Raw genomic sequence first — 10,807 nt, 5'->3', positions numbered from 1 at the left:
TGCTCAATTTTCTCAAGAAGTTTGATTAACAGCATAAAGTGGAACCTCACTGAACGAGTAACTCAGTTTACGAGCAAGCTTTGCCGTACGAGCAAAATGCTCACCACACACACACTTCCAGTTCCGTACATCCACCACGCTCTAACCCGCTCTTGCAGTCTGCACAAACACACACAAGCGCGCACAAACACACACAAACACGCACGCACACATACACATATTATGCTCACCTTACCTTCCGTTCCATCACCGGCCTCATAGTCCTTGTAGTTCGCCGCTACAGGATGTGTATCGGGTAACCATCGCGACGATGGAGGAACTTCCGCTGTCAGCCGCTACTCAAATTCAGCACGCTGGCCAAACAGAGGCAAGCGGCTCCTGCCTTTGATGTCAGCACTCTGGAGCGGAAGTTCCTCCCACGTCGCGAAGGTTACCCGATACACATCTTGTACCGGCGAACTGCAAGATCCAGGAGGCCGGCGATGGAAAAGAAGGTAAGGTGAGCATAATATGTGTGCGTGCGTGTTTGTGTGTGTCTGTGCATGTTTGTGCGTGTGTGGAATGGCACAATAGGGGACCAGGATGGGACATTTAACAAGTTGTGGAACGAATTGTCTGCATTGCAATGATTTCCTATGGGAAATCTTGCTTTGCTGAACGAGTAACTTGGTTAACAAGCACACTCCCAGAACAGATTGTTCTCGTTAACCAAGGTTCCACTGTAGTTATTTTCTGCAACTTGAATATTCCTTATTATGTTCTCTGGTTTCTCCTGACCCCAGAACATAAGAAACATAGGGTGTAAAAAGAAGGAATAAAACCATAAATGTTTGCATAGCACTGTACATAGATATGCACTGTGCAAACGTTTAGGCATGTGTGGAAAAGATTAGTGCATGCAGGCAACAGTAAAGGTTCCTTTCAAGTTTGGGAAATGGATTTGGGGATGTGGTCAGGATTAGTCATCTCCTCATTGCTAAGACATACAAGCATATTCTTATCCATGACAATATATCCAACAAAATAATCAGGGAGGTATCTGATTGGCTCCTAATCTGTTTTGCAGCATCAAAACAGCCCCAGACATGCAGCCCATATAATTATGATCTTTCCTTAATTCCCTAGACACAATCACTCACTCGCTCATGTTTCCTGCATCTTAAAAACATTTGCATAATCCTACTGTTTATCACCGTTGAAATTGCAAAAACCCTTATTGTCGCTCTTATTCATTCTCACCTGGACTATTGCAACTCTTTACTCTTTACTGATCCGTCTCCCTCTAACTAAACTTTATCCATTCCAATCGGTCCTCAATGTGGCAGCTAGGGTTGTATTCCTGTCCAGCTGCTTCACCGATGCCTCCACCTTTTGCCAGTCATTACACTGGTTACCCATCAGCTATAGAATACAATACAAACTTATATCTCTCACAAAGCTCTCCACAGTTCTGCACTAGACTATATTTCATCCCTCACATTGTCTATCACCCTGCCTGTCCCCTCTGTTTCATAACTGATCTTACACTAAGATCCTTCATAATCCAAACCTTGCTCCTGCGTCTCCAAGACTTGTATTTTGCTGTATCAGTTTTCTGGAGTGCACTACCCCAAACAATACGACTAATATCTAGCCCACATTTTTTTAAGTGTGCTTTAAAAACACATCTCTGTAGGCAAGCTTATTATCTCAACTAACTAAGCTAACTCTCCCCTCTCCCATGTCTTCACCTGTTAAATGTTAATCATAACCTTCTCTTTCCTATTCATCTGTCCTTACATCCTCCATACAACTAATAGCACGTATGTTCATTTAAACAGTTACTGTCTGATGACCGGATCATACAGCTTTATATGAAAAACATTATTTATCATAATAATGGCTAGAACAGAAACTACAAGCATGTTCTACCTGCTGTGTTCCCCTATTGCCTTATCGATTGCAGCTTGGAAACAGGAACCTAACAACTCTTGATGAGTTCTTACTTGGTAATGTCTTTATTGTTTGTACATGTCCCCGCTTAATTGTAAAGTGCTATGGAATATGTTAGTGCTATATGAATAAAATATATTATTATCCTCTGCATAACTAAGAACAAAGAGTCATGAAAGTGATGATATGGCTCCCACAGAGTCATGATCTCAACATCATCAAGCTTTGTGGGGTCACATGATTTGCACCAGTCGACATCTACAGAAGATCTGTAGTTAGTACTCCAAGATGTTTAAAACAACTTTTCTTCCAAATTCCTTCAAAATGTGTACAGGTGCGCCAAGATTGATGCTTTGATCCTAGTTTAATAAGAAAGGGTGGTCTCTCCAAATATCGCTTTGAGTTAGATTTTTCTTTTGTTTACTTTGTTTGTTTTACTTTATTTGGTTAATTGATAAAAATAAACTCTAAATACATATTTTTTTAAAGCATTCTTACTTAACAGCATTGTTTTCTTCCTCTCCTAAACTTTTGCACCATACTATATACAGTATATACACATATCCTCCCCTGTAAACATATCCAATATAGATCAAAATTCACCATAAGAAATAATGTTAAAGAAGACAATAAACTGTTTTTTTCCTAATTCTTTGTGTTTTCAGTTTTATGAAATTGTTTAGACGTGAACACATTGGCAAATGTTTGCTTATTCATTGTGTTTATCCGATGTGTTTATTTGCATACTAATGTATGTAAGATGGTAATACATCTGCATTACTCAAATCATCTTTGCTCCGTATTCTCTGACGTCAGTTGTAAAATGAGACATTTGGATGCAGGACGTGTATATGGAGCCCATAAATAAAGATTAGAGAGAACAATATACAGAAGGAAAATGTAACGGACAAATATATGAACTCAATCTTGCTCATGAGCTACACTTTCCTCCGTGTTTTACAGCGTTTAACAATTACCGGCGTGAGAATAAAATATGCTTGGCCAGCTGTTATATGCAATCATTTTCACATATAATCCCATTCATGACAGCACTCTAACTCTGAATACAGTACTTAAATAAAACCTCATTTACTTCAATTACAAAACATAAAAATAAACTTTAAAGGCAGCAGAGAACATTATCTACATTGCACAGCGTAGACATATATATTGAAAAGAGTATTCCTAGATTTTTATTTCACTGAGCATATTTAGGCTCTAGGTTTAAGGCAAATATTCATATAACTTTATTTAATGCCCTAAGTGTACAGACAATTTTGGACTTCTAAGAAAAACGTTTCTTTTGCCTTTCTATCTAAAAATCATTTTTGTAGTAGGGTTTTCCAAAAAAAGTTAGGACCAATTAGGTTTTACAACCCCAATGTTTCACATCACTTAGCTGGGTGCAGAAGGACTTAAAAGGAACCTGAAGTTAAAAGGGTTGTCCACTACTAGGACAACCCCTTTTGATTCCACAGTTCCCCCAGTTAAAATAAAAAAAAACTATACTCACCTTAGCTACTGTCACCATTCCAGCTGTGCCGAGGCTCACGTTCCCAGAGCTATTTTAAAAAAATGGATTTTTCTCTGTTTTATGTTCATTTATTTTTACTTCCACACTTAGTAATGAGGGGGGTTTCATAGACTCCTTCCCATTAATAACCTCGGGCTTCATGACTGCTGTGATTTTTTGACAAATCACAGCTGTCATTAACTTCTTATATTACCCCAATTGCCACCACTCCAGGGCTTGGTAAAGCACCAGGATTGATGCATCTAATAGGAGCGCCATTTCTGGGGAGGATGCAGGTTGCTATTTTTAGGCTGGGGAAGGCCCAATAACCATGGGCCTCCCTAGTCTGAGAATATCAGCCCCCAACTGTCTGCTTTATCTTGGCTGGGTATCCAAAAAGTGAGGGACCGCACAGCATTTTTTTTTTTTAAAAAGGATTTAAATAATTATAAAAATTCTGCATGGGGTCCCTCGTATTTTGAAACACAGCAAATATAACACACGTAGCTGGGGGCTGCAGCCTCCAGCTGTCTGCTTTATCTGTGCTGCGTATCAATATACAGAGGACCCTATGCCATTTTTTTCAATTATTTATTTATTATTACACTCCACTTCAGCACCAAAACAGCTAGTGTGAGGGCAACCAATTACAGACACTGACACACAGTGTGGGGTAAAAGGACTGCAACCAATCACTCACAGACACTGTTACAGAGGGTGGGCAAGACAAGCAGTGAAAATTCATAAGGGTTAATTATCGAACCTAAAATCAGTGTGACAGCTGCGGGAAACTTGGTAAGTACAATTCTCCAGCTTTAATGACCGTACGTAGATTTTTGTTTTTTTATCACTACGCCTATCAAACTCAGTATTGCCAGTGCAAAGATATTTATGGCATTACTGTGATTGGCAGGCAATCCCCACATGTCTAGTGGCTGAAAATCAGGTGCCAAACATTTAGAGAGGAAACTCGATACTGATGGGGTGAATACCAAAATACTTGGCGAGTAATGAATATCCCGAAAACCTTAATAATTGTATGAGCGTCGAATATATTTGCTCATCACGAGTTATGACTTCTAGCAGATAGTGATGGCGATCCCAAACTGTAAAGTTCAGGATCCATACCAGACACAGACAGTTTGTGTTACTGTTTGGGATCGGCCACATGGATAATGATGGAAATTTAAAAATAAAAGAAAAGGAAAAAGAAAGAAAATAAGGAATAAAGCAGGACCGTTATACTTACCGACAGTCCCTGCAGCTGTAACAATGATTCCGAGTCTGCTGATTAACTCTCATACATATTCACTGCTTCCCCCACCCATCCTCAATCCCGGTGTCTTTGATTGGTTGGAATCAGACCGTTCCCCCACCCTGTGTAACAGCATCTGTTTGATTGGAATTACCCATGCTATCTGTGTCTGTATAGTGGTGTAAAACTAAATAGATAAATAAAAAAAAAGCATAGGGTCCCCATATATTGTGTCCTGAACCGACTTTTTTTAAAGTTCAGCTGGACCCGCCGAACCTGAACATCTGCGGGTTCGCCCATCCCTCCTAGCGGAGTATCATAACTTGTACAGTGGTGTTTAGTACCTGGGTCGTCTGAAATCAGGTATTCCCAGTAGAGCACAGTTTGTACGGCATAATTGTTTTGTATTTCCAAAGTCACTAAGTGTCACTCTTTATAGAGTGTAAGCTTTTAAGGTAACTAGGTGTTAAGGGGAGACAACCCCAATGTTTCACATCACTTAGCTGGGTGCAGAAGGACTTAAAAGGAACCTGAAGTTAAAAGGGTTGTCCACTACTAGGACAACCCCTTTTGATTCCACAGTTCCCCCAGTTAAAATAAAAAAAACTATACTCACCTTAGCTACTGTCACCATTCCAGCTGTGCCGAGGCTCACGTTCCCAGAGCTATTTTAAAAAAATGGATTTTTCTCTGTTTTATGTTCATTTATTTTTACTTCCACACTTAGTAATGAGGGGGGTTTCATAGACTCCTTCCCATTAATAACCTCGGGCTTCATGACTGCTGTGATTTTTTGACAAATCACAGCTGTCATTAACTTCTTATATTACCCCAATTGCCACCACTCCAGGGCTTGGTAAAGCACCAGGATTGATGCATCTAATAGGAGCGCCATTTCTGGGGAGGATGCAGGTTGCTATTTTTAGGCTGGGGAAGGCCCAATAACCATGGGCCTCCCTAGTCTGAGAATATCAGCCCCCAACTGTCTGCTTTATCTTGGCTGGGTATCCAAAAAGTGAGGGACCGCACAGCATTTTTTTTTTTTAAAAAGGATTTAAATAATTATAAAAATTCTGCATGGGGTCCCTCGTATTTTGAAACACAGCAAATATAACACACGTAGCTGGGGGCTGCAGCCTCCAGCTGTCTGCTTTATCTGTGCTGCGTATCAATATACAGAGGACCCTATGCCATTTTTTTCAATTATTTATTTATTATTACACTCCACTTCAGCACCAAAACAGCTAGTGTGAGGGCAACCAATTACAGACACTGACACACAGTGTGGGGTAAAAGGACTGCAACCAATCACTCACAGACACTGTTACAGAGGGTGGGCAAGACAAGCAGTGAAAATTCATAAGGGTTAATTATCGAACCTAAAATCAGTGTGACAGCTGCGGGAAACTTGGTAAGTACAATTCTCCAGCTTTAATGACCGTACGTAGATTTTTGTTTTTTTATCACTACGCCTATCAAACTCAGTATTGCCAGTGCAAAGATATTTATGGCATTACTGTGATTGGCAGGCAATCCCCACATGTCTAGTGGCTGAAAATCAGGTGCCAAACATTTAGAGAGGAAACTCGATACTGATGGGGTGAATACCAAAATACTTGGCGAGTAATGAATATCCCGAAAACCTTAATAATTGTATGAGCGTCGAATATATTTGCTCATCACGAGTTATGACTTCTAGCAGATAGTGATGGCGATCCCAAACTGTAAAGTTCAGGATCCATACCAGACACAGACAGTTTGTGTTACTGTTTGGGATCGGCCACATGGATAATGATGGAAATTTAAAAATAAAAGAAAAGGAAAAAGAAAGAAAATAAGGAATAAAGCAGGACCGTTATACTTACCGACAGTCCCTGCAGCTGTAACAATGATTCCGAGTCTGCTGATTAACTCTCATACATATTCACTGCTTCCCCCACCCATCCTCAATCCCGGTGTCTTTGATTGGTTGGAATCAGACCGTTCCCCCACCCTGTGTAACAGCATCTGTTTGATTGGAATTACCCATGCTATCTGTGTCTGTATAGTGGTGTAAAACTAAATAGATAAATAAAAAAAAAGCATAGGGTCCCCATATATTGTGTCCTGAACCGACTTTTTTTAAAGTTCAGCTGGACCCGCCGAACCTGAACATCTGCGGGTTCGCCCATCCCTCCTAGCGGAGTATCATAACTTGTACAGTGGTGTTTAGTACCTGGGTCGTCTGAAATCAGGTATTCCCAGTAGAGCACAGTTTGTACGGCATAATTGTTTTGTATTTCCAAAGTCACTAAGTGTCACTCTTTATAGAGTGTAAGCTTTTAAGGTAACTAGGTGTTAAGGGGAGACAACCCCAATGTTTCACATCACTTAGCTGGGTGCAGAAGGACTTAAAAGGAACCTGAAGTTAAAAGGGTTGTCCACTACTAGGACAACCCCTTTTGATTCCACAGTTCCCCCAGTTAAAATAAAAAAAAACTATACTCACCTTAGCTACTGTCACCATTCCAGCTGTGCCGAGGCTCACGTTCCCAGAGCTATTTTAAAAAAATGGATTTTTCTCTGTTTTATGTTCATTTATTTTTACTTCCACACTTAGTAATGAGGGGGGTTTCATAGACTCCTTCCCATTAATAACCTCGGGCTTCATGACTGCTGTGATTTTTTGACAAATCACAGCTGTCATTAACTTCTTATATTACCCCAATTGCCACCACTCCAGGGCTTGGTAAAGCACCAGGATTGATGCATCTAATAGGAGCGCCATTTCTGGGGAGGATGCAGGTTGCTATTTTTAGGCTGGGGAAGGCCCAATAACCATGGGCCTCCCTAGTCTGAGAATATCAGCCCCCAACTGTCTGCTTTATCTTGGCTGGGTATCCAAAAAGTGAGGGACCGCACAGCATTTTTTTTTTTTTAAAAGGATTTAAATAATTATAAAAATTCTGCATGGGGTCCCTCGTATTTTGAAACACAGCAAATATAACACACGTAGCTGGGGGCTGCAGCCTCCAGCTGTCTGCTTTATCTGTGCTGCGTATCAATATACAGAGGACCCTATGCCATTTTTTTCAATTATTTATTTATTATTACACTCCACTTCAGCACCAAAACAGCTAGTGTGAGGGCAACCAATTACAGACACTGACACACAGTGTGGGGTAAAAGGACTGCAACCAATCACTCACAGACACTGTTACAGAGGGTGGGCAAGACAAGCAGTGAAAATTCATAAGGGTTAATTATCGAACCTAAAATCAGAGTGTCAGCTGCGGGAAACTTGGTAAGTACAATTCTCCAGCTTTAATGACCGTACGTAGATTTTTGTTTTTTTATCACTACGCCTATCAAACTCAGTATTGCCAGTGCAAAGATATTTATGGCATTACTGTGATTGGCAGGCAATCCCCACATGTCTAGTGGCTGAAAATCAGGTGCCAAACATTTAGAGAGGAAACTCGATACTGATGGGGTGAATACCAAAATACTTGGCGAGTAATGAATATCCCGAAAACCTTAATAATTGTATGAGCGTCGAATATATTTGCTCATCACGAGTTATGACTTCTAGCAGATAGTGATGGCGATCCCAAACTGTAAAGTTCAGGATCCATACCAGACACAGACAGTTTGTGTTACTGTTTGGGATCGGCCACATGGATAATGATGGAAATTTAAAAATAAAAGAAAAGGAAAAAGAAAGAAAATAAGGAATAAAGCAGGACCGTTATACTTACCGACAGTCCCTGCAGCTGTAACAATGATTCCGAGTCTGCTGATTAACTCTCATACATATTCACTGCTTCCCCCACCCATCCTCAATCCCGGTGTCTTTGATTGGTTGGAATCAGACCGTTCCCCCACCCTGTGTAACAGCATCTGTTTGATTGGAATTACCCATGCTATCTGTGTCTGTATAGTGGTGTAAAACTAAATAGATAAATAAAAAAAGCATAGGGTCCCCATATATTGTGTCCTGAACCGACTTTTTTTTAAAGTTCAGCTGGACCCGCCGAACCTGAACATCTGCGGGTTCGCCCATCCCTCCTAGCGGAGTATCATAACTTGTACAGTGGTGTTTAGTACCTGGGTCGTCTGAAATCAGGGATTCCCAGTAGAGCACAGTTTGTACGGCATAATTGTTTTGTATTTCCAAAGTCACTAAGTGTCACTCTTTATAGAGTGTAAGCTTTTAAGGTAACTAGGTGTTAAGGGGAGACTAGTGGATTAGGATGAAGGTAATAAATATCCCAATCGTCAGTCAGGGTCCACTGTGCAGTGATGGTTAAATTGCTGCTGGCAACCCGAAGGTGAGGCGGATAAGACAGAGCTAGGTGGCTTTGAAGTAATAAAAGCCTGACCCAAGTCAAACATCACTTGGACTCGGACTCTTGTGAACCCTGTTAACGCCACAGGGCCCACACAACTAAACCAGGACCTCTCCTGTTAACACCACAGGGAGTCTTGAGGAACACTTTCTGTGTTCGTAGGGGGCACACCGGGACAGTAGAGGCAACCCAGTTAATACCACTGGGCTGCTACAGCAGAACTGGATTGGTAGGAGGGTAAGTGGGACAACTAACTCTACCATTCCTCACTGCGGATCTTGGCGCGATGGGCACCGGATGCCTAACCCTGCCTACCACTTCCAGAACAATGGCTCTAAGGCTGCAAGATAGCTGCACTGCTCTGGTAACTCCCCAGAGCTCATGTGTGATGACTGAGCACCAAGGTGTGCTCTCCAGGACCCTTTATTAACTAGGGACCGGCACTAACACTCTGTCACACAAAATTATGATGACAGGAGCCAATGGCGGAATTCCACATTATCAGTGACATCACCAGCTCCCTATCCGGACCCGCCACGTCACTGATGACAAAACCGCAGCACCGCACCCAAACACCCTACCAGTCATCGTCAGATGACTAATGATGGGGTGCCAGGTCATAGGGGTGGGTTTCCGCGAGCCAGAGCAGGATGGTCACATCATCAGGGCATCTGACACTATCTAACCTATCAGGCAATGCCACATCACGAATATGCCCAGTGAAGTCCTCACCGGATTTAGCCTCAGAAACTGCACCAAGTGTGTGAGTATGTGTAGCACCCATAGGGCAAGGGGGTAAATTACTTGTCACCAGGCCTGGTGATGTTGGGTCTGTTGGGTCTGGGGATGTCATGGGTGGCCCTTTCGCCTGGTTTCGTGGCCCCGAAGTGTTCAACAAAGGAGGGGAGGGGTGAAAGATGGTGTAGGATTGTTTTCGTGACGCCACCTGCGGTAAGAGGCCAGGGAATAGCCGCCGCTGCTGTCACTGTCTTCCGGGACGGATGGTATTAGCAGCTAAGGTGTTTCTGCTCCCCACAGGTGAAGCAGGCCCCGGGGAGGATGATGAGGATAGTGGTAATGGTGAGGGACAAAGCATGGGTTCAAGGTTCTCTTTACTTATAGTCCTGGTTTTACCCGGAAGATGCCGGTCACCGCCTTGATGGGCCCCTGCCGATCCTGAGGAATTCGAGTTCACCGCCGGTGAGTCCTTTCTAGTCGGGGTACCTCCAATCCTGGTGTATGTGGAATATGGAATGGGTCGCAGATGTTTCCTGCACTCACCGCAGACCCTGGAATCCTGTGTAGCTGTGGAGAACCTGGGCTGAGCTGTATGTTCCAAGCCACGGGCCCTATGATGCTCCCAGAAGTGTGAGGTAAAAGAAGATTGGACTGAAGTCCCAGGTATGTGTCTCACCCCAAGCTGTGCCCGGGGCTAACTGGCTATCTGTGAAGATGCACCCTTCCATTTCCCCAAGTGGTGCCTGCCCCCCAGGTGGTTCTCATAGTGACCGGGAAAGTCCCATGCTTCGTGATGGCCACCCCCTGTCTACCCCAGGCCATCCCCGATGTGGGAAAGCGCCTAACTGTTTGTGGTGTGTGAATGTGAGAAACACCAGCGATTAACCTCTCCTTACCTGGGATGAGTACTACATCTTAAGGGAGATGCAGTACTCTGTGGCGACTGAAGCCTCAGGGGTGCCACACATGCTCAGTAGCCTGAACTGAGGACATAGCCTCAGGAATGGAACTAACAGGCTGGTCATGCTCAGTAGGAAATAC

Source organism: Anomaloglossus baeobatrachus, chromosome 4, assembly GCF_048569485.1.
Source record: "Anomaloglossus baeobatrachus isolate aAnoBae1 chromosome 4, aAnoBae1.hap1, whole genome shotgun sequence".
NCBI classification, from domain to species: Eukaryota; Metazoa; Chordata; class Amphibia; order Anura; family Aromobatidae; genus Anomaloglossus; species Anomaloglossus baeobatrachus.
This window is presented reverse-complemented; position numbering follows the sequence as displayed.